This window comes from Tupaia chinensis, unplaced genomic scaffold, assembly GCF_000334495.1.
Source record: "Tupaia chinensis unplaced genomic scaffold, TupChi_1.0 Scaffold148470_1, whole genome shotgun sequence".
In the NCBI taxonomy this organism is placed as follows: domain Eukaryota; kingdom Metazoa; phylum Chordata; class Mammalia; order Scandentia; family Tupaiidae; genus Tupaia; species Tupaia belangeri.
The window spans coordinates 1,151,232-1,176,242 of record NW_006208319.1 but is presented as its reverse complement, the minus strand read 5'-3'; the positions used below and the strand labels follow the sequence as shown (position 1 = coordinate 1,176,242).

General features: G+C 37.7%; 1 protein-coding gene across 1 annotated transcript in view; it reads right to left on the bottom strand.

Moving 5' to 3' along the window:
• Window positions 1-25,011, bottom strand: part of PKHD1 (PKHD1 ciliary IPT domain containing fibrocystin/polyductin) — a 578,800-nt gene that overhangs the window by 115,472 nt on the left and 438,317 nt on the right. The gene's annotated exons all lie outside the window — the stretch shown is intronic.

The window sequence follows — 25,011 nt, the reverse complement described above, 5'->3', positions numbered from 1 at the left end:
AAAGAAAGAAAGAAAGAAAGAAAGAAAGAAAGAAAGAAAGAAAAGTGAATGTCCCTGCAGTGTATAACATTCCTTTGGAATCAGCCACAGGCCTAATTAAGTATTTTTTCACAAATTTAAAATTAAATGTGCTTAACACTCAAACTTTATATTTATATTATATTCCTATTTTATTTTTTAAAAAGTTTTTGCTATAGGGTGCATACACTTCCCAGAGACAGTCTAAGAGGGAGAGAAAGTGAGAAATATGCCCTCCCCAGGGTTATTGGCCATGTCACATTCCCTCCTTCTCCATTCTTCTCTTAGAATTTTGGGAACAAACACACAAGTGCCCAGTGTGTTTTTCAAGCTGATAAGTCTGGGACTTGAACCATGAAGTTGACCATGTAGGATCTAGCTACCTTAACCACCACACCACCAACTGCCCCCTCCCTCACCTCTGTATTCCCATTTTTAGTGATTTGAAAAATCACTCTGGAATTTTCAGGTTTCAGGTTCATGTAACAGAAAACTACATGGCACTTCATATGTACATAAATCTTACCTATAAAGTAGAAAGTATGAATTCAACATTTAACAAACAAAAACATTTCTTTTTCATTTCTTCTCTAAATAGTGTTTTTCTACCACTGGTCTGAAGCCCAGGCTAGATTAATCAAATATGCCTATTACTAATATTATTAATAATGCTGGTAATGAGTATTCATCAAATATAAGTAATGTACTAGACACCAAGCTTATATGACTCTTACTCATCACAACAACCAGATGAGGTAAGTACCATCAATTTAAAAATTTAAGAAATTGGGTCTAGGAACAAATAACCTGCCTAGAAATACACAGCTGGTAGGTGATAAACTGGGTTGTCGGAAAAGTCATGAAGTATTTTTTCTATGTTAAAAATGTGTCGTGACTTTTCTGACAACCCAATAAATGAGGCCTTAACTCAGATTTTTCTAAGTTGACTATGAACCACCACCGTATCATAATCTCTTTCTTAGGTCATTAGATACCTTTTGTGTGCTACTTCATACCTTCTCTGTCTCATCTCTTATGCTACCAACTGATTTGGCTCCCATATTGGTGCAAGAAAAAATGAACAGTGTTTATTTAACCTTCTGCCCTGGCATCTCTGATGCTACCACATGAGATGAACCACTTAGCATTCACACATGTGCAACCAGTAAGTGCTGGGATTGAGGATAGTTTGACCAACTGAGGGACATGAATCTGTGTCTTCTCTTTTGCCAATGGGAAGTTTTGAGATACATTTTATATGAAGCCTCAGAAAGCCTCACAAGGATGCATTTCCTGTAGGAATTCTGAGTTGCTCTCCTTCCTTCATTTCACTACTGCTGTCTCTCACCCCTCTAGCCTCTGACCACCTCCCAAATACACAGCCTACATGCAACCCTTGGTCTCAGACTCTCTTTACAGGGCATCCAGGATAAGAAGAGGCCATTTACCCTACCATCTGAAATCACCTTGTCTGCATCCCTAACTTTAAAGAACTAATATGCAACAGTTAACATATTTTATCTGAAGAGGAAATCCCCTGTCTCTGATGGACCTGACTTCTTCATTTCCTGTGAATAGCAGAGCTATCTGCATCTGTAGGGTCTCAGGACCATGTTGAGAATATTTGTCTACCTCTGCTGGAAGCCCTTCTGATTAGTCAGGCTCCTTGAGTTGGAAACATAAGGATTTATAATGAAAAAGAACCACACAGTAAAAACAGAAAGAATGAAAAGAAAACAAACCAATAAAGAACCTATCCTATGATAACATTTGAGGTTCTGGTATTTGCTGGCTTTGGAGGGAGTTCAAAATAAATGAAAGAAATGTGTATTTTATTAAATGCTAATATTTAGAAGATGTGGAGGGGAATAAATTCTTCCAATCATATTTGCAAATATGAGGCATCTTCTGCCTCCTTTGAAATGGTTAGATGATTTCCTTGCATTTGAGCAATCTACTTCCTTACATTTGAGCAACCGTTTTGGAAGTAATGCCTGGGACCAACCAGAAAATTGTACTAGGAGTAGCAAGGCTGCACGTGCACCGAACAGACAGAAAGGGGCACCACACTGTGTTCTCAGTTCAGACCAAAGCACAATAAGGCGTTCTCTCTAGCCAAGATGCAGCTGCCTATCCAACTTCCTCCACAGGAAGAGTCTATTGCTTCTGACCCAACATAGACCAGAGCAGCCTATAAAAGTGTACTGTTCCCTTGCAACATCTGCTATTGTTAATATGATCTCTGTTTTTCTTGAAGTATAAATAGGCCCCAAATTTCAAGAGTTCAGAATACACTGAACCGTAACAGCACTGCTTTTTCCTTTTCTTTTTTGTAAGAGCTCTATCCCTCTCTTGGGTTTTGGAATTCATTTTAAGAACAACAACGAAATAAAGTAGAGAGGAAGAAGATTTGAGAGGGTCATGAATACTCAAGGAGGTCAGAAATGAAGAGTTCCTTTCTCTTGTTTTTTTGTTTTGTTTTGTTTTGTTTTCAGCTCAGTTTGGTTTTGATTTTTTAAAATGTATATTTGGAGTAATATATATCAATTGTGAATTTTATATACTTTCTTTTTTTAGTGTTTATTAGCTATAGCATTTGTTTTTTATTCTTCTTAGAATTTCTATCTCTCTCAGCTTATATTTTTCCATCTGTTCTTTTTTCATATCTTATATATTCACAAAAGATCTTAATCTAAATACTTTCAATAGCAAGTGCAGCTGATATCTACATATCTGTGAACACATGTCTGACTTTAGGCATGAAACTCAGTGAGCAGAATGAACATATTATAAAATAGCACCTAGCTGCATCTGTATAGCTTACTGTGGTCATTAAATGGATATTTTTACTTTATTATGTATTTCTTAATTTTAAGAAAAGCAGTTTTAGCTTTAATAAATCAAAATTTAAAAATTAAGAAAAATTGGCTTAAGACTTAAAGTAAGGAAAAGTTAGGATTCTGTTCAAACAGTAGGTAGATACTAAAAACTCAAAACCAAATATGGACAAAGCTAAAATCTAGTAATATGTGCACTGTATTTCCTTCTGAAACATTTTTCTCTCTCCATTCCCCTTTTACCAAAGGGAGGCATAAACTAACTTATTTGCAAAAAATAAAATAAAAATAAAAATAATAATCTCAATTTGGTCTGTTATTTGTACAAAGCCCCGTAAGAATGCTAATATGCTAATTGATTTAGCTGGCTTCTCTGGAACTATTTATAAGGGATTTCAGATTAGAGTCTTTAAAACTTCCCAAGGCTACTGAGCCAAGTCAGGAACTCACCATCTGACTGTGCCTTTAAGTACTTATACTTCAAAGTTTGTTCTTTGTTTGTTTGTTTTGGGAGGTTGTCAGGAAGTGACATTCATTTTTTTTTCTTTTAATATTTTTATTTCAATTTATTTTATACATTCATTCACCTGTTACTTAGCTTACAAAGTGAATATTCCAACATGTGTACATTTTTCACTAGTCCAGTTAACAATACTATAGTTATCTTCGATTGATAAGAATCCATTTCTTTGTCCCATAAAGGACTTGCCTCTCTTCTTTTCTCCTTAATGTCCTTCCTCATACTCCACTTACTTGCCAGGCAGAACTGTTTATGGTACCAATCTTTCCAAAAGCTTCTGTTGACTTTTTTGATATCTACCTTAGTTTCTTAGATTTCAGGGTCATATCTTCAGAAATGACATTCCAGTCAAAGCCCTGGCAATAACCTGCATTTCCAATTTCTGATGCAAGGCAACAGATATTATTGAACTTATGCAAATAACCACTCTGCCACAAAATAAGAATACTCACAAATATTTTCCAATTCCAGAAGAGTCAGGAAGGGAGAAAGGTTTATGTTTCAAATCCCAAAAAAATTTAACAAATTGTTGAACATAACAACTCAAAAGAAGGCAAAAAACCCTTAAATCTGGAAAACAAAGTATAGAAGAAAGTCCGTAATGTTTTAGTCAAAACTCATAAAATTCTATTCCAGCAATTCAGTCACATGTAATCAATCACTCTTCTGTTGAATTTGTAGTATTACTGTGGTCTGATCTTTCTGTTAAACTCTGGAAGTTAACATTCAGCATTATTACTGATTTTTCCAGACTTGTCCCTATCATTAAGTTGGCCAGTTTCTTGGTTGTTTTTTGTATTCTTATTTCACTGTGTCTGTCTTTAGTTTTCCCAGTATAAGACTTTCTTCAGAACTTCTAGGAGAGCTAGTCTGGTGTAGGTAAATTCAACTCTCTCAGATTTTAGCTGAGAATATTTTTGTCTTTTCTTTCCATATGAAGGATAATCTTGCTGGGTATAGTATTCGTGGTTGAAACTGTTTTCTAAAATAACACTTTCAATATATTTTCCCATTCTTTCCTTGCTTGTATTGTTTCCAGTGAGAGGTCCAGTGTTAGTTTGATGGGATATCCTTTATAAGTAACTTGACGTTTCTCTCTTGCCAATTTTAGTATCTTATCTTTGTCTGTGGTTTTGGTCAGTCTGGCTATCATGTGCCTTGGAGAAGATCTTCTTGGTTTGATTCAATTTGGGGTCCCTTGTATTTCTTGGATCTGGATATTTAAATGCCTCTCTAGGCTTGGAAAATTTTCTTCCATGATTTTTTGGAATAGATTATCAATGCCCTTATTAGTTTCTTCATCATCTGGGATACCAATTATCTGAATGTTTGGGTATTTAATGGTATCTCGTATTTTTTTTGTTTCTTATCCTTATGGGGGGGCATTTTCTCAGTCTTTTCAGTGAATTTTTATGGATCAGAGATGTTTTGTCTTCTACATCTGAGATTCGATCTTCTGCATGATCTAATCTGGTTTTAGTACTTTCAAGGGAGGTTCTGATTTCCTGTATTATAGCCTTCATCTTTAACAGGTCCATTTGATTTTTTATAGTGTGCATTTCCTCTTTCAAATCATACAAGAACTTGCTCACCTCATGGAACTTGTTGTCTCTTTTCTCTTGCATCTTCTGGAGTTCATTGTTTCTCTTCTCTTTCTTCTCTATTAGTTTTGTCACTATGAATGTTCTGAATTAATTATCTGATATTTTCATTAGTTCTATTGTACCATCTTTGGCTGATGAGGAATTGTTCTTTTCCCTTGGGGAGAGATATTTTCTTGGTTTCTCATATTTCTTATGCCTCTGCAGTGATTTCTGGTCATCTGATAGAATCTATGTTTCTTCCTTATTTCTTAGAGTTAAATTTGAGCATTCAGAGATGTGCAAGAGGAGGAATCTGCAGTCTCTCTGCAGTTCTGTTTTCCTGACTCTCACCAAACAACCTTTGTTTTTATTGTTGGAACTGGACATTACAAAGGCCTCCCAGTTTCTAGAGACCAGTGTGCGTGGGCTGAGCTCCAAGATTTCAACTGAGAATTCATAGGCACGTGGGAGGAGATGAGATGTACTCTCTATGCAGCTCTGTCCTTCTCCCTGCTGTTCACTATGCAGTCCTTCTCTGAATTTTAGTCATTTGGTGGTGTATTCACTTTTGGCTATCTTGTTGAAGAAGGTTTCTGCAACTGTAAGCTCATGTGCTTCCATCAACTGTGAGGTACTTCTGTGCCAATTTCTCTCCACTACTGTGTTTTGCAATGTGGTATCCACAGAAAGAGGTTTGAGTTCAGATTTATGAAGAATAATTTCCCCCTTATTGCAGCATGTTCAGTGGGAACTGAGAAATCGATTTCTCTGACACTAAAATGTTTGGCTATTGTGCACCTAGACCTGTCTAGACATTCTATGTGTGGGGCTGAGCAGCAAATTGAAAAAGATAAAAGAAAAAGAAAAAGGAAAATTAAACAAAGGGAATAAAGAAAGAAAGAGACAAAAACAATAAAAATAGGAATAAAAACTTTAGAACACAGAAAAATGAAAACCATGTAGCACTTCCAACTCGCAGCTCAGATGTAGATGATTTCTAAGAGGGTCTGTGATTGGACTGTCCTATTTGGGGGAGGAGGGAGAATTAGCAACATAAAAGAGAGCTCAAAATGGGAAGAAAAAATACTTTAATTTTTTTTTTAAATTAGAGAGAGAGAGAGACGGAATACAGAGGTGTCCCTATCTATCTAGATTTTGGGCAAATTTTAAATATTTTCTGTATACTCTTTTCTTTACACTAAACTCATGAGTTTATCATTAAATCAAGAGAAAAAACTTGTTTTATTATTAATTAGACTTTTTCAATATTCCAAGTGGTTTACAATATTCAAATATGTCAATTTTGTATTTTGTATGGGAAAAGCACTCTTTTTATTAAATAACTAATGTAGTTCCCTTCAAGAAGAGAAATCAGGTATTTTGTTTGTTTGTTTTGCCAGAGGGTGCATGCACTTGCTACAGAGAGAGAAAGAAAGCACTCAGCAATGGGGCCTGGTTAGGAAGCAATTCCTTTCCTCCTATTTCTCCATTCCATCAGGATCCCAGACATACAACTAGCATTTTTTTTTCAAGTTTCTGGGACTATATTCGAACTGTGTTCAACTATGTGAGATGTGGCTCCTTAAACACAAGGCTTACCCACTGTGGTACAGAGCCAGCCCAAATTCAACCATGATGAACTTCAGTCCTCTCCTCCAATGTAGTGTTCTGGTAAAGAAAAAAGCACTGAGGCTAATAGGCCTATATTCTGAACCTAACTCTGCTGTCAGGTCAATTGACTTCACTTCTCTGAATATCACCTACTTATCTGAAAAAAATAGGTGAATGTGCACTGATTTCATAGTACTAAAGTAGTAAGTAGAATAATACATGTGAAATGTCTTTTAAGTGTTTTTAATAAACATATGATTGCTAATAATTTTCCAGAAGTGTGACTGGATTGTTCAGTATGACTGAAAAAAGTCTGAACATCCGATTACCTAGACTGACTCAGGTCCACAGGAATCAGTTTTATATGTATCTCTGGCTGAGGAATGTAAACAGATAAAACACTTAGAAGAATGTCTAGCAGGTTGTAAACATTTACTAAGTGTTAGCTATTTATCACCACCATTATTAATGTAGCCTTAATAATGTAAAATTATCCTTATTGTAATCAGCTTACTAAATGAATTGAACTCACCAAGTGCAAGGGAGGACATTTAGTCTCTAACCAATTCTCATTTAAACTCACAATGTCAAATGATTTTTCTCAGATCTTGGATGAAACTCTAGGCAGATGACATAACTTTTTTGATTACTTTTAAATATGAAAAATTCCAGGCTAATCTACTCAAATCCTTCTGAAAACTTCTTCCTTCCCTCAGTCTGAGCCTGCCTCAGGCTAGAAATCTGTTATGGGGAAAACATTTGATTGGCTTTTCACTATTTTTCTCGATTCTTCCTCTGTTCACTAGGAAGCCTCTACTTGTCCAGCATTGAGCTTGAGGCCTGGAGTTGAGAGAAGAAAGAGCTCTTCCAAGTACTGCGGATGTTTGAAACTGATTCTGTTTGGATTAAGGCTCTTTCTGTGGGTTCTGCAGATATTTACACTTTGGATCTGCAGTTGCTCACCTGGCATGGGCAATGCCTATTCTTCCTGGCTATTTAAGACTTCTCTAGTGACTGGTGTCCAGTGTTTACCACTGACTTGAGGTCACCCTACACCTCTTGGGTGAGTCTTTGTAAAAATGACCCATGACATACTACCCCAGTAGGCCCATACCTGGTGTAAAACTGGCCAAGTATCTTGCTCAGCAAGCTGGAAGTAAAGCCTTCTCTACCACAAGTCACTTCAGCTAGTCTTTCACACATATGTGCTTCTTCCATGTGTCACACTATAGCCCCTATTTATCTGTTAATTCCTCCTATGATGTTTTAAAGATCAGCTCATTTGATGTGATGTATGAAGACAAGCACTATGCTGCAAGAACTATGCTGAGAATTTATAACATATTAAAAATTGTCTAGAACATCCTCATGACTGTCCTCATGCCTTCCACCTCCTAATAAGATGGATTCTCACCTATTTCATTCCTTAGAGGTGTCTGGGGACCAGATAGGTAGAGGTTGCACCAAATTTAAGCTACTTACTTAGCAAGGTCAACATAGATGATCTTAGTCTGTGCTAACTTGGTAGATACTCATTAAGTTCCAATTAAACAAAACATAATAAAAAATTTAGTTCTTCTATCTCATTAGTCACATTTTAAGTGTTCTATACCCACATGTGACTAGTAGTTACTTAATGGAACTGCACAAATATCGAAAAGCTCCATCACTGCAGAGAGTTGTATGGACAGAGCTAGAGCTAGAACTCTGGTACCTCATCTGTCATCTCATTTTGTTCTCAGGCACTGGAGCCTTTGCTATGGTTACTGTACATAAGAAAAAGTCACATGTAATTGCTCATTACAGAATCAGTTAATAGATTTGTGATATTTGGGTTATAGAGAAAGCATATGTTAAAGCATATAAATACTAGACCATTTTTTGCCATACTAAAAGCATATGTAAAATTAAAACAATTCATTGTCATTCTTATGAGTTAGAAAGTCTAAAAAAACTACTCTGGTAAAGGAGTAGGCAACTCCATTTCTAATCCCATAATGGACACCGAACAGTGTCCTCCAAAGCTTATATGTAGATGTTTTATAGTTTACAAGTCATGTGAAACCATGTCTTTTCCTAAAATATACTCTTAAAAATAGACAGAATGGTTATTATCATGTCCATTTTACAGATGAGGAAACAGGCTCAGGGAACACAAATGATCTGTCCAGTGTTACTTAACTCTTAACTGGAAGAGCCAGATATGCTCTGGCTTCCATTCCATTATGCTTTGCACTGAAAAAAAGGGAAATATCTCAAAACAAGTTCTTGCTAACATACAGAGAAAGTATGAATTAAGAACTGAGCCCCTGTCAAAAACCACCACAATTTTGATATATCAATAATGTGTTCTCTTAGATACCCAGTATATCCAGAATTCAAATTAAAGGTTACTTTATTAACAAAATGTTCTGATAAAGAATGAACACATATACTGAATGTCACTGACGTTGGTACACACCTATGGAGGTGAACAATTGTCCATTCATTTTTAGTAATCAGCCTTAATAAAGAAGAACAAGAAAGAAGGACACAAGAATGCAAAACAACACCAAATTCAAAGCACTTATCTTCAGGAAAGGTCAGAGAAGGAAATTCAGTTAGAAGCAGAAAGTCCAAAAGGGCTCACCTGTCTTTATAAGTTTGTCAAGGTTTACTTCTAGACATGAATGATAGGTATTGACAGGTATAAAAATGTTCATTATGCTTGTCTTGTCTTTTATTTATCCCTCCGCCAGCCTCCCCCTTCCCCCCAGAGAGGATGATCAAGTTGCAATCCCTTTTCCTCCATTCTCCTCTTAGGATTTTGGGCACACACACATGCACTGATTATTAAGCCATTTGGTACAGGACTTAAACAGTGGTTCTCCATGTGAAAGTCCAGTACCTTAACTACCATGCCACCTGCAGATTCCTCATTATGTTTTTTTTCCCAAATAAATCTTTAATTATTTATTTAAGCATTCATTTATTTTAATTTGACCAGAGAGAGACACAGGGGGGTGGGGAGAGAGAGAGAGAGATGGAAAGCGAGAGAGCAAGCCACCAGATCCGGGACTATGTGAGAGTGTCCAGCACCTGCTGGTCCCCGATTTTTTTTTTAATATATACCACTGAAAGACTGAATTCTTCAAAATAATTTTTAAAAATAAAAGAAAGTAAAGTTACTAAAGGTTCATTTGTTGAAACATGGATTTTCATAGGCCTTCTGGTCTCGTTTGATAAAAACAATTTTACTTATATTATCTGAAGTATTTTTATACACTATAGGCAACAGAAAGCTAAACCCTAGAATGTTCTCTGAATAAGGCGGACTTTACCCAGATGTGATAAGAAAGGAAGAGTGTGGAATTGACATGATTTTCTCTTCATGTAACTTGACACCTTCTCCACACATTCCTGATTTGGAGAGAGAAACTAAGAGGGGAGATAAATCAATTATTTGAAAATATTCTAAAAGCAGCTTCTACTTTAGAAAGTTTCAGGAATTATGCAATTATGTACAAATGCACAAATATAACACAACGGTTCAGGTTTATTGGCATGCAGAGGCACGAGGGAGGAGTGTCCATTCTCACCTTAGGGTGAGAAAAAGCTTCACCAGGTGCCTCCAGCACTGAGTGTATTCTGTGCAGTTGCTGCTTGGCTGCCCAGCATGTCTTTGCCCATCTCCTTTCTTCTGGTGCTGGATCCTAACCTCTGGCCACAAGAGTAGATCTATAACTGTAAGCTGGCTAATCAAATTCCCCCATTCCTTCGGATCCAGCGATTAGTCCCAAAATGGATATAATAGTCAAATAGAATTATCAGTGTTTTTGTGGACCTGATAGATAAATATTGAGAGACACAAGTTCTGTTTCACCTGGGATTGCAAAATTAGGGCAACTGAGACATCCCCTATCACCATCACTACCACCAGCACCGTCGCCACCACCACTGTACAGGACAACAGTTCTTTTGTAGCAGAATGAAGTGAGGCCAAGAGTCATGAAGAGCAGCGATAAGCAGAATAGAGACAGGCTAGCAGCCTTGAATTCTTGCCAACTCCTGACAGTCTTTAAGTCCTATTTCTTTTAACTCTTTTTTTATTTTTCTTAGGAATTACAATAATCTTCCTAGAGGCACAACCCAAAATATTATGTGTTCCTTAAAAATCTTAGAGTTATGGGACCAGCAGTTAGCGTAATGGCTATGTCACTGGACTCCCAGTAGTCGACCGCAGTTCGAGTTCTGGACCTGGTGGCTTAAAATCACACCGGGTACGTGTGCGTGCGTGCCCAAGATCCCAAGAGGAGAAAAGAAAAGAAGGGATTGCGGCATGGCCATTCCCTCTGGGGGGTGATTTCTCGTTTTCTGTCTCTCTGTCTCTCTCTTTCTGGTGAGCACACACGCCCTATAACAAAAACCTCTGCAAAAATAAAAGAATCTTAGAGTTATGACTTTCTTACTTGCCCTGATGAATATTTTGACTAAGTGATCAATTGACAGGCAGAGCAGGGAAGAACATTCTGAGAAGAAAGTACAAGGGACACAGGCATGAAAGCATGATATGGCATGAGAGACGAAAGTAGCTGGGCTCAAAGTGGCCATTAAGAAATGGTGACAGTGATGTAGGTAAACACCAGGCCAAGAAGACCTTTACTTACTTTGACCTCACTGTCTGTACCTACCACCATTTACGTCTCATTTCCAAAGGTCTTAAACTCAGTAAAGTTCCAGTATAGAAACCTTTTCAAATTGTTTTCCTGTATTCATGATAGCCTGCATATGTACTGCAGGTGGCATGGTAGTTAAGGCCCTGGACTCCCACACGGCCAGACATGGTTTGAGCTCTGGACCCAGTTGCTTGAGACTCACACCAGGTGCATATGCATGCATGCCCCAAATACTAGGAGGAGAATGGATGACCATCCCCCCGGGGGGTGGGGAGATGTCTCTCCTTCTCTTTCTCTGTCTCTATGGAGAGCACACACACACACACACACACACACACACACAGACTGTAGTGAAAATCTCTCTTAAGCAAAAAAAACAAACAAATGGACATTATAAGAGGGAGAGGGCCCACTTTTTAGATTCCTTCAAATCATTCAATGTGGATCACTGATTACTTAGCCTGTAAGCAAGTCTTACTTTCGCTAACTGCTCTTCCACTGTGTACAATTTACTACATTCACTCAACGGTGTTGGCATTTTCCTATATTGTAATAACAATAAGCACACTTACTCTATAATGACTACTTCTTCTGGGGGAAAAATGGGGGGGGGCGGGTTTATGCCTCAACTGAATCATGAAATATTGTCACTGATATTCACAACCTGTAAATGTGAACCTAGTCACTATTGCTTAGGAGGTAAAACTCTAAAGGATATATGTAAGTTTTTTTTTTTTCATTAAAGATATATGTAAGTATGGGAACCAGCAGTTAGCATAATGGCTATGTCACTGGACTCCCACGTAGTCGACCGCGGTTCACGTCCCGGACCCGGTGGCTTAAAACTCATGCCAGGTGCGTGTGCGTGCGTGCCCAAGATCCCGAGAGGAGAATGGGGGAGAAGGGATTGCGGCGTGACCATCCCCCCTGGGGGGTGATTTCTCGCTTTCTGTCTCTATGTCTCTCTCTGTCTGTCTGGCAAGCACACACGCCCTATAGCAAAAACCTCTCCCCCCCCAAAAAAAAAGATATATATAAATACTAAAAACTCCTTTTTAGATTATCTCCTTGATGTTTAAGCAAGAAGAGTATTACCGGTGAGATAGAAGATGAGCACAGAGAGAAGATAACATTGCTATACTATATCACAATCATTAAATAACATTATTATCTGCCATCTGATCTACTGATAAATAGAGATGATCTCAATGAAAGAGATTTATGATATTTCTCGCTTCTTTCACATAAAATGGGAACAACTATTAATGGAGTTATAATCAAATAAAAAAGCATGAAAACGGCATTTAAAGCTGATAATGCAGTTCAATGTGATGATACATGCAAGCATACCACATCAAGAAGAAGAGAAGTACAAGTGCAATGATCGAGGGTTTGGAGTTTATTTCCCATTTATGTTGTGAGGAATCATCATTTTAGGATTTATAATAGGACATAAGGGCTATATGTAGACCACAGTCTTGTAAACACTCCTTGGTAAAATGACCAGGTATGAACACACTGACATGACAACTTCATAGAAATATGTAAGAAACATGCCATTTTAAGTACATTTGCAACACATAGATTTAACTTGAATGTCAGTCAGGTATTAAAGATTTGGAAACAGGTAATATAGTATAAAAGTATGCCAAATTAGAAACTATATTATCTTTTGGGCAATTTTTTTCTTGTAGGTCAAAAAGGAGATCATTCAGGGAACCAGCAGTTAGCGTAATGGCTATGTCGCTGGATTCCCATGTAGTCGACCGCGGTTCGTGTCCTGGACCTGGTGGCTTAAAAAACTCACGCCGGGCGCGTGTGCGTGCGTGCCCAAGATCCCGAGAGGAGAATGGAGGAGAGGGGATTGCGGCGTGACCATCCCCCCTGGGGGGTGATTTCTCGCTTTCTGTCTCTATGTCTCTCTCGGTCTGTCTGGTGAGCGCACGCGCCCTACAGTGAAAATCTCTCAAAAAAAAAAAAAAAAAAAAAAAAAAAAGGAGATCATTCAGAGCAGGGTTTCTCACCCTCAGCACTACTGGCATTTCGGGCTGGGTAATTTTCTGTTGTGGGATCCTACCTACCCTGTGCCTTGTAGAAGGTTTAAAAGCTTCCTGGTCTCGATCCACTAAGGCCAAAAGCACCCCTCCAGCTGTGACTGAAGTGTCTTTGGCCATCCCCAAGGCCTAATGCTTAAGGGGCCCAGATCCATAAGGCCAACCGCATAGTTTGAATCCCAGCCTCAGTGACTTGGAAAAAAAAAATACTGGACAGTTTGTGTAAGTGCTCCAAATCTGGACACGATGGAGAAATGGGAGAAAAAGGATTATGGCATAACCACGTCCTAATGAGGGGTACTCTCTTCCTCTCTTTATACCTTCTGGTAATTAAAAGAGAAAAAAAAATCGTTTAACATTGCCAAATGTCTCTGAGGGACAACATTAATCACTAACCCTCCCCCTCACTGAGAATTACTGACTGGAGTTTTTATTGTGAAAATCAAAGAAATAATACATGTTACTCTTTTTATAAGCTGTAAATTACTTTCCAAATATCATATCTCTTTATATAATAACAGAACTTATTTTCTACTCTTTTAATTGGACAAATCATAATGTACAATAAATGGCATCATTTTCTTGTAGCAAAGATTTAGTTATGCCCTTGGAAAAATGCATAAACAAAGCAAGATCTGGCAGCTCTTCAAGAACAGGATTATTCTTAATTCACGTCAGTATCCCGAGTGCCTAATACAGTTCCTGACACATATGACATGTCTTCATAAATCTTTGAGAATAAAAAATAAAGTCTTAGAAGAGATTTTTACCATGCATATTTTTAAGAATGCTTTAATTGGGGACCAGGAGATAATGTAATAATTATGTCACTGGACTCCCACATGCCCGACCATAGTTCAAATCCCAGACCCAGAGGTTTGAAACTCATGCCAGGTATATATTTGTCCATGCTCAAAACCCTGAGAGGAGAATGGAGGAGAAGGGATTGCATCATGACCATCCCTCCTAGGGGGTGATTTCTCACTTTCTGTCTCTCTCTGGTGAGCTCATGCTCTTTATACCAAAAATTTCACTAAAAAAAAAGAGAAGCTTTAACTTTAATAGCTCCCAATGAATTACATATATTTGAGATTCCAAATATTCAGAAAGCTTTCATATATATGTACATGGCAGCAGGTTGAGAAGGGCATTGCTAAAGGAACAGACCATAATTTATCAACTCTATTTTTTATATAGTGTATTAAATATTTTCAAAACTTTCAGAAACTTAACAGACATCCACTGTCACTAGGGGAATCCACATTATTGGCATGGATCACTGATATAGAACTGATCATTCATCTCTCTCTTACCCATTCCTGCAAACCTTTATTAATTCTTTCAGAGTTTTAAAAATGCTAAGTAGATTACATCAGTCTCCATTGCAAGCAGAATAAAAATTCTGTTTTCTCAAAATGTCTTGCAAAACTCTTCAGGATCTGGCTCTCACCCACCTTCCCAGTCTCATCACAGTTACTAATCTATCTGCCCACCATCGTTCAGTCCCTCAGCCTCTTTCTTCCAAAGTTTGGATTATTCCTACCTTCCTTGGGGCATCCATACGAACTAATTTCTCTGCCTAAAAAGCTTTTCCCTTCACAAATTAGTTGGCCAACTCTTATTCAATTTTATTATTGTTTAAATATCACATCCGAGAGTAATTTTCACTGACAATCCCTGGCTGACCACCATTACTGCCATCACTCCATTCTGATGTACTTATGGTACTCCTATTTATTTAAGCATTTATCACATTTATACTATTATTTATATGTATATATTTAGAACTATATATTTTTATATGTATATATACATAAATATATGTATTTGTCTCTTTTTGTTTACTTAATAAAATATGAGGGCAGGAATTATGTTACTTTATAGATCCAACTTTTCTTATAATACCTGGCACATAGTAAATGCTCATGTTGAGGGGTCAGCAGGTGGTGGGGTCAGCAGGTGGTGGGATGGTTAAGGATGCTGGACTCCCACATGGCTGACTGCAGTTCGAGTCCCAGATCTGGCAGCTTGCTTTGTCACACTCTCTCTATCTCTCTCTCATGCATTCTCTCTGTCCCTCTCTGGTCAAAATTTAAAACTAAATAAATAAAGTTAAATAAAATAATTTCAAAAAATAAATGTCTGTTGAATACATAAATTAATAAATAAATGGACATGTGTATGTTAGCATTGACTTTTTGAAGGAAAGGTTTTGGCAGCAAAGGTAGTGACTTCAGTTTAGAAAGGAGAAAAATTGCATGGGAAGAGGAAGTATTTGGGAATCAGCAAGGCCCTGGGGAACCAATCCCTCAAATCATATTGTGTCTGCACGTGTTTCTTCCATCAATGCCCAAGACTGGCCCAGCTTTTCCTCATACTGGGTGCTGTTGCACCATTTTTATTACAGATTACTGATTTTTCTAAAGTAACTCAAAACTCAGCAAATAAGCAGTACAGTGAGAGCTTTTCTTCTGTGGTGGTAATGCTAATTTGTTACCCCTTGTCTCTGTGACAAATGATAAAATGCTAGTCATCACTCATCTGCTTGCAAACTCTTAAACAAAGACTTTCTTGCCTTAAAATGCCATGCATTCTCCAGTATTCTTTCTTCCATTTATTTTTCTCTTTGCCAGTCTTATTTACCATATTGTTTCACCTACCACTTTTTTTCCAGATAATTTTCCACGTTATCTTCAGCTACACTCATTTCTCAACCTCTAATCTAAGAGGTCTCAATCCCAATTTGAGTATCTGAATAGTTTCTCTTCTTAGAGTGGTCGCCCCAAATTCATTAAAGGTAAAGCTGAACCAATCATCCTCTTCTTTCTTCTTTTCCCATATCTGCTATTGGAGCCTCACTTCCCAAGATCTCCTAACCATTGATAAAAGAGTTATTGCTGACAGCTTCATCACAATCTCCAAAAGTCAGGAGGAGCAAACCCATTCTATGTTCGTTTCTTTATTACTTCTTTGATCTGTGTCATCCTCTTCATTCTGTTGCCATCTATCTTCTCCGGGTCCCAAACAATTGAAACAGTGTCTGAATGAATCTTTCCATTCAGTCTGTGCTCCAAACTATTTCTCACCCTGCTTCCTGCTGCCTGATTAATCTTCCTAAAGTTCAGTTTCCTACAGGCTTCTCTATTCTGAAATCTTCAAAGCCTCCTGAGTGGTTACTAAAGTAAACAGAAAGAGTTTAGCCTACCAGTAAAGAGTCTCTAAAAATATGGCACTGGCCTGTCTCTTATCTCAACATGTTTTTCCTATTTTATCCAAATAAAAATATCCATACCTTGTAATATTTGAGTTTTCTGTTTTTGCCTGACTTTAACCTGGGAAGCCCTTTTCTCCTTCTGCCCAAATCTCACCAATCTATTGCTCTCAGAATACTGTTTATGCATTTGTAGATGCACATCTTGTATTGCTTTATATTATAGTTGGTTACTTAAATTATCCCTCTAATGAAATTGTTATCTTCTTGAGGTTAATGCTCAATCTCACTTATATCTAAATTCCCCTAGAGCACTTATGTCACTGAGTCATAATAGAACCAAAGGGACTCCATGTTGTATTTAGTCTTGGAGTTCATCTTCATAGATTAGTCCTTAGGCCTAATACTTAACTAATGAAAGTTAACAAACTTCCTGAGTATTTACAGACACTATGTTATGGAGACGGGGAGGGGACCGATGCCATAGCCCTGTCGCACAGGAGTAGCTGAGAAGATTTTTATCAGCTCAAGCTTTGCAGAGTCACAGCCAGACCATTACTTCTCAACCAGAACCTAAGAATTGTGTTAACTAACTCCGTTGGGTTCTGCTGCCTTGTTAATATTACTTATCTTTGAGCCATTTGCAGAGAACTGAAAATAGTCATTCTGCCTTGCGTGCCCTGACTGAAAAGTGCTCCTCAACAAGTGATGCCAACTTGCCACATGCTATCAGGCTTCTTTGTGATACTGCCTGAATACAGTGGCCATTACTCCTCATGATTTTATGCTTTGCTTCTAGATGTATGTTCTCACTGACCTCTTAACCTCTGTAAGTTTTGTTATCTCATTCAGTATCGTGGAGACAGTTATGGACTCCAGTCTGCTCTACCCCAGTGTTGAGCTCATTGAATAAATACCTTATTCACCAACTCTAGTCTCTCACGATTGACTTTTATTGAGTAATAAGTGGCACAGAACCAGCGTCTGGTCCTCTGCTATAGGCATCCCTGCCCATTCAAGAAGGCTCATTCAGAAGGAGATGGGTCCTAGCTTTATTACTTGCTATATTATTTTAAGCAAGTCCCCAAACTCCATGAGCCTTAGCTTCATCATATTTAGAATGTTAAAAATAAAGCTTCCTTTCCAGATTACTATAAGGATATGATATACAAGGAGTTTTCAGATAGTTCATGGAAAAAATGTATTATGAGAAAACCATGGGTCTTTGAAAATTTTTTTTGTACCAAAATGAACTTGAACTTTAATTTCATTTTCAATAAACTATTTGAAGTCTCTTTCTATAAAGCATCTAACACAGTGTCTGACATGTAAGAGACATAAAGTAAATGGAAGTTACTATAATAATAGGAACTATTATTATATTATAATAGGCTATAATAATTGATTAAATCAAACTAAATCAGCATAATAAACTTTTCCTTCCCTCCAGGGGGTTATAATCTAATTTGAAAAGGAGTCACCACCACATGATAACATAATTAATAATTCTAAGCAAACTGTAACATCAGTGAATAACATCACCAGTAAATCCAAAAGTGCATGAGAATATTATTTCTTCCTGAGGTAGAGTAAGTATTTCCTTGAACGACATACAGGGCCACTGCAAAACCACTTGCAACATGGAACACCACAGAAATAGACCTACTATAAACAGTAAAGGGTTACTCTGACTTTTTTTAAAAATGAAGCTTGTTTTGGGAACCAGCAGTTAGCGTAACGGCTATGTCGCTGGACTCCCACATAGTTGACCACAGTTCGCATCCCAGGCCCGGTGGCTTAAAACTCATGCCGGGTGCGTGTGCGTGCGTGCATGCCCAAGATCCCGAGAGGAGAATGGAGGAGAAGGGATTGCGGCGTGACCATCCCCCCTGGGGGGTGATTTCTGGCTTTCTGTCTCTATGTCTCTCTCTGTCTGTCGGGAGAGCGCACGTGCCCTATAGCAAAAAAAAAAAAAGAAAAACCCTCTCCAAAAAAACACAAACAAACAAACAAACTAAAAATGAAGCTTGTTTTAAATGACCCATAATCATTTTTTTACTTCACTAATTACTAATTTCTTTTAAAATGACCTTTTTATTAAAAGGCATTCTAATACAGTGGGAGAAAAAAAAAAATAATGGCTTCGAAAATGAACTAAAAGTCTGGCCAGAATTGCTTCTCAGCCTTTTGACTAAGATTAAGAATAAATGTCTAGTCTGATAGATTACACGATCTTTTTTTTTCCTGGATTCCCTCCCTCTCGAAACCCATTGCTCACCCTTTTCCTTCACTGTCTCTAGTATCCACAGTTGCTCTCCATGCTTTCATACCTTCCAATCTTTCCATTTCTGCCATACAGTGCACATATTCAATATATATTAAGTGGGGACATACAATTTCTCTCTTTCATAGTATGGCTTCATTTAGCCTTGAGTCTTCCTATTCACCCACTTCTACTTTAAAAAGGAAATTTAATTCCTAGTACTCCGTATCATCTAAAAAGTAATAAATGTAGCCATATTTTCTATAATATACATGTAGGACAGAGTGAAGTGAGGAAGACCATTTTGATAAATAGATTTTAAGTGAGTTCACATGGCAGGTTTAAACAACTTTCTCCTTGTCATAAACAAAGAAAGCCTTTGTTAGTGTACAACCCCTTATATTGATTCTCCAGCAGGCATGGTCCTGTTTATAGAGGAGAATAGGAAATCAGGCCTTTCTACTTGCCAGGCACCATTATATAGACCAAAGCCAGAGTTTGTAAAACTATTGACTATTGAATTCAGGTTATGTGTAACAATTTTAAGAGAAATGGAAAAATCAGCTGTTGAACATTTCAAAGGGTAATGATATTTCCAAAACTTGAAATGAAAATGAGAAAGGATATTTTTTAAAAACGCATGAGATATTATTCTGAATTGGTTGTAAGTGTGTGTATGATTCAGAGTAGTTTAAGGGCTCATCTGTGATAGTGAAGATGCTGAGGTGCCACCCATGCACCTATGATCCTGACTAGTTGAAAGTTGGCGGAGGATTGCAGCATTGCAAAACCTCATCAAAGTTTCCTGTCTCTCTCTCAGGAAATAAGCTTGAACTAGCCCATAGGATGGTGGTTAAGGCAGATGGACCTCACATGACCAACCACGTGGTTTAAATACTGGACCCAGCAGCTTGAAAAACACTCCAAGACCATTTGCATGTGTGCCCAAAATATCAAAAGGAGGAAGAGGTGAAAGAAAAGGCATTGGATGTCATCATGCCCTGCAATAGTGGGGTGTGTATTTCACTCCATGCCCACTCCTACAAGCACACATGCCATCTGGCATAAATAAATAAATACAGTTCATGAAAAATGGAAATTATGAAAAAATTGTGCATGGGTTTCAAAGTTGTTCATACCAAAATAAACTAATATTTTAAAAGTAAAGAAATAAGCTTTTAAAAAATATATGATCTCATGGATTTAATTTATTATGATGTATATAATATTTTTTTCAACAAAGAACTTTATAGTTTTTCTTTGTTAAAGGTTTCTTCCATTTGTATCTCATACCCTCTCTATCACCCACTCTCTACCATGCACTCCTCTCCTTTATAGTCTTTGGTATCTACACTTATTCTCTTTACTATCATTTCTGCCATAGAGTACAGATATTTGATACATTTGAGTGGGGATATATAGTGTGTACCTTTCAAAGTCTGACTCACTTTGCTCAATATTAGTTCTTCTATATTTATCCACTTTGAATCAAATGGTACGGTCTCATTTTTTTTTTTGAGAGAGATTTTCCCTATAGGGCGCGTGCGCTCGCCAGATAGACAGACAGAGACATTAGAGACAGAAAGCAAGAAATCAATCCCCAGGGGGGATGCTCATGCCGCAATCCCTTCTCCTCCATTCTCCTCTCGGGATCTTGGGCACGCGCGCACATGCGCCCGGCATGAGTTTTAAGCCACCGGGTCCGGGACGTGAACCGCGGTTGACTATGTGGGAGTCCAGCAACATAGCCATTACTCTAACTTCTGGTTCCCGGGTCTCATTATTTCTTATGGCTGAGTAACCACATAGTATATATGTGCCAAGTTTTCAACCCAGTCATCAGTTTTTGGACACTTAGATTGACTCCGTGCCTTTTGTTTTAAAGATAAATTTAAGATATTTTCTTTCTACTTCATTATTCCATCCTTCTCAAGGAAAAAAAAAAAAAAAGAAAAGAAAAGAAAAAAGTAACTTAAATCACAAAATCTGATATATATTAATTCTTAGAATAACTAGATTAGTTTGAATAATGACCCCAAAATGTCCCTGTCTTAATCATCAGTACCGATGAATGTGACCTTATGAGTGAAAGACACTTGTTAATCTGTTTAAGCTAAAGATCTTGAGATGGAAAGAGGATCTTGGATTATCTAGGCAGTCTCTAAATGTAATTACAAGTGTCCTAATAAAAAGAAGGCTGACTACAGTAAAGAAAAAGGCACTATGACCAGAGAGACAGAAATTAAAGGGAAGCAGTGCCCATGCTCTTTTAGTCTGCTCTGTTTTCCACTGCTGTAACAAAATACCACAAACTGGTAACTAGTAAACTATGGACATCTATTTGGCTCAGTGTTCCAAAGGCTGGGAAACCCAAGAGCATGACACTGGTGAAGGTCATTCCATGGGGGAAGACAGAAGGGTAAGCGAATGCTCAAGACAGAGAAAAAGGGCCAATATCCCAAGCTAACTAATCACTCCAGTGATGAAATTAATCCATTCATGAAGGTAGATCCAGAAATAAAAAAACGTGTCTCAAAACTAGGCAGGCTATTTGCAAGCATGAGAGGCTTCCTGTGACCCACGTGTTTTGCTTTTATGAGAAGGATCCTCTCCCTAAGTTGGTGAAGGTGCTTAGCCGATTGGCATGGCTAGTTTCCTTGGTGGTGGTAATTCAGTTCACCAGTGTGGGAAGCTGTGTACCCACCCACATGGGATAGGCATCTGGATCTTTTCTAAGTAGGACTAAACAAGTGCTCCTTGTTTTGAGATACTTTCCTGTTTCTGTTGCTATTTTCATGTCCAAGGCTAATGGGGACCACGTGGATGCTTAGAAATTGAAACCAAGGCCCTATTCGGCAGAGAAGTGACTCAGCATGTCCTTCAGAGGAATTTCTTACCATGCACTCATTATGTCCACATTTCATTTGGAGAAGCAGAGAGAAAGAGAAATAAGAGGAAATACAAAGAAGAAAATAACCATAAGTATGGAGGCAAGAAAGTCCGAGAAAGAAAGAGACCATCGGTGCTTGTGCGTGACTCTTTCATATGGAATTAATGGTGGTTTAATGGGGTATGAAAGGATGTTTTACTGGAAACAATGAGGAACAATTGTCTAGCTCACGTTTCATTTCACAGGTCATTATTGCATTAAGAAGTAAATCGACCAAGTCCGGTAAATAACAGTCTGTGTATTGCCGAGAGCTTCAAACCAACAATTTTAGCCATCACAAACTAATATTGCTGTCATTTTAACCCTTGCAGGGTTGTGCTAGGGGGTAAACAATTACAATTTTCACCCACTTCTAGCAGGTGAGCATAATTCATTGCCCTTCTAGTCTCTTCTTTTGCAAAACCCAAGAGGCCATATTTTAGCATTGTTGTTTTGTTGATGAGCTAGACTTAGCCAAATGCAGTTCTGGTGGCCTTGAAAAACAACCCCCATTTCAGTGGAGTGCTGCAGGCATCTTTAAACAGACTGCTTCCTCTGCAAAATTAATTGCTGCAAAATGCAGTACTCTCTCATCTAAGCTTTTGCAAGCTCACATTCAGCTATTTGAGTGGGCCATAGATGTGTCTAAGAGATCCAGGGAAAATGAGTTGCTTTCCTTTATTATAGAACTTTACATTTATGTCACTAAGCATCATCAGGCATTGGACATCCAGCAGTCTCTAATGCCTAAATCCTAGTTCTATTAACTCAGGAGCAACTGGTGAAAGAGGCAAATGCAGCTTGCACTTTGAAGCATATCTAGTACATAAGCATATCAAAGATAGCTCATAGTAAACAATCATATTTTAAATATGTATTGTAAAATACATGCTCAATACATATCAAAATAAAATATCTTCTTGTTTCAATTTATGATAGAAATCAGGTTAAGGATTGGAGGCTTAGAGAAGATAACGTTATATTATCATGCCCAAAACAACCAGGCTATGCTGGTGAGTTTTCCATCAAAACCTGATGTTTTCCTTGGAGAGTGGAAAGGGATTCTTCCCCATTTTGACAGTAATTCTAAAAAAAAAAGATAAATAAGCTCTAACTTCTTTCTTGAAAGAGAAAAAGTCTTGCAGAGATAGCATCAGTATTTTAATTTCTGATTTCTTATTATTTTACTCTACACAACTAAAAGTAAAACCTTACAAAGAAGTATGGTTCATAGAATAATGGTCCCCTGTGATGTTTATGCCCAAATCCTGTGAAAGGCAATTAGTCATGAGTGGGCAGCCCTAAGAGAATAGCAGAAAGACACATCAATCACAATTTATCAGGAGTTGCTACCAGACCCTCCATGAGATGCCTTCTTCCCACCTAGCCCCTGGCGCCAGGAATGCAAGGCAGATACCATTTTCCTTCCTTGATTCCTGAGGAAGACACACAGGGATGATTGTAAATTGTAAATTTCTCTCTTATCATCCCTCCTGAATACAAAAAAGACCCAACCAAGCATTTTGGTCAAAATCCCGATTCACACCGGGCAATAAACTATTGGGCAATCTATCCTAATTAAACATCCTGGCTCACACTGGGCATGGGCAGTTAGGTAATCAAATTCCTCAAATTCTTCACCTGTGAGAGAGATGCACAAGTGCAGGAGAAAGCCCACAAATTTCAAACAAAGGACATAGATAGTATGACAGACCTCCCAATGTTAAATATTCATTATCACCTCTAGGAATAAAAATAACACCTAACCAGTTCCAAACGCAGTTGCCACCTGGCAACCTGCCCAAACAAGAGTCTTTTGGGTGTACTTCTTTTCTAAAATCTTTCTTTCCTATTAAATTTCTTTATCTACTTTTATTGTGGTTGTGGCTTTATTCTGTACCTAGGGACAGGTCTCTAATTTTAGTGATCTAGACCGAAAGAACCAAGGACTTCACAACGCAGCTCAACACTCTCCCATTCTATGACAAATCCTTAATATGAGACTATGACAAAGAAACTTTGCAAATATGATTACTGTTATAGATCTTGAAGTGGGGAGATTATTCTAGATTATGAGCCTGTAGAAGCAAAGAACTTTCTCTGGTTAGAACTAAACAGGTATATTCGGAGATTAAAGGAATGAGAGAGACACAATGTGCCACCGCTGACTTAGGAGATAAAAAGAACCACAAATCAGAGAACATAAGCAGCCCTTAGAAGCTGAGCAAGAACTCCAGCCCACAGGAAACAGGGAAATGGCAACCTTAGTCCTACAACTACATGGTACTGAATTTGGAAGAATTCAAGTGAGATCAGGAATGATTTATACTCTAAGACTCCAGGAAAAAATGCAGTGTGCAGAGAAACCAAACAAGTCCACTAGACTTCTGATATAAGAATTATGAAATAACACATGAGTGTTGTTTCAAGCCACTAATTTAACAATTTGTTGTAACAGGAATAGAAAACCAGGACAAGGACCAACTAAGACATGAGGCTCAAATGCTCAAGCAGCAGTGAGGACAATTAAATAGTAGTCACTAATCGCTATGTAGTACTTACTCCATGACAGACAAATGGCTAAGTTTTATCTAAGCATTATGTCTTTAAAGTTACAAAACTGTAAGATTCACTTCTTCGCCCTGATATGTTCGAACAGAAACAACATAGTGCAGATGTACAGATAGGTGATTTTCACATGGGCAATGCCCAGGAACTGTCGCCTCCGACAACATCACCCAAAAGGGAAGAGATTATTATCCACAGCCCTATAAAAAAATTAGCTTCAACTCTCTTTATCCATGGAAATTACTTTCGGGAACTTACATTCAGTTCTTATTAATATTTCTCCTGTGAGGAAGCTAAGCAAATTAGAATTGGGTTCTACTGGGAGTCCTTAATTCCTACTAGAAAGATTGGCTTCTAGGTCTAGGAGAAATTCTTTTCTTCAGTCTCCCTTTCTTTGACACGCTTTACATAATAACCAACTCATTTTTCAGGATTCCCATTTGTCATATAAGTGAGTTTTACTATCATTATTTTTATTCAAAGAATAAGTAATACATACACATGATTTTTAAACAATGGCAACTTGCTAGTTTTTCCCCTCTAAGCAGTGATATTGAAGATCAGGATTAAAGAAAGGTAAGTGGCCTTTTCCCCATGGTATATGTTTTACTGCTTCATTTATTCATTCAACAAAAATCTTTAGAGTAATTTCTTTTAAGTGGAGTTTCTAAGTTAGTAACAGAGATCTTTAGATGGATGCCAGATACCAAAGAACTATAAGGAATATTCAAGAACAATACTTGTAAGGAACTGTTTCCCTAC